Here is a 785-nt window from a genome sequence, read left to right as displayed (position 1 = left end):
ATATTTAAATTTTAATTAATATATATATATATGGCGTTAACAAATAGTATTTTCTAATTTAATAATTTTTGAATCAATAACTATAGTATTAGGTTTAGGATATTGTAACAATGTTTCATTTTGTTCTAATTTAATCAATGCTGTTAATGGTAAAAAAATAGGATGTGTGGCCTTATTTTCTAATGTTACATAATTTGTATTAAAACTAAGATAATGATCTACTTCATCAATATACTTAATAAAAAAAGTTACCTTAATACTAGATGTAATACAATGTTTAAAGTTATTTTTAAGAAGGTTTTGAATACAATTATTATTAATTTCCTTAATGTTTATACAATAATAATAAGTATTTATATATGTACAATTGCCTGTAAGAGTTGTATTCTTAACTAATAATATAAGTTTATTAGGAGTTAATGTTGTTACAAGAGTGTTTTTATGTGATACAGGAATTGGAAGAAGATACATAGTACTATACATTTTGGTTTTCAAAGGAATTGATATGAAATAATGAATTACATTATTTTTAATTGAATATCTAGTTTTTCTAATTTACCATAAAGTTTGTAAGTCAGTAGAAATTAAGGATATGTTCCGTTTTATTAAATATGAAATGTCGGTCTGTGTTAACATGCTAGAGTGCAATATTCCTTATTCACAGAATTCTAGAGAGTTTTCAAGGTCTAATGTTCTTACGGTGATGTAATTAATAATGGAGTAAAGTTCGTTCAAATGGGAACTTATTGTAGCCATGTCTAATGTATTAATAATTTTAGAGGCTC

This window comes from Halyomorpha halys, unplaced genomic scaffold (genome assembly GCF_000696795.3).
Source record: "Halyomorpha halys isolate HHAL.00 unplaced genomic scaffold, Hhal_1.1 Scaffold1075.1, whole genome shotgun sequence".
Taxonomy (NCBI): domain Eukaryota; kingdom Metazoa; phylum Arthropoda; class Insecta; order Hemiptera; family Pentatomidae; genus Halyomorpha; species Halyomorpha halys.
This window is presented reverse-complemented; position numbering follows the sequence as displayed.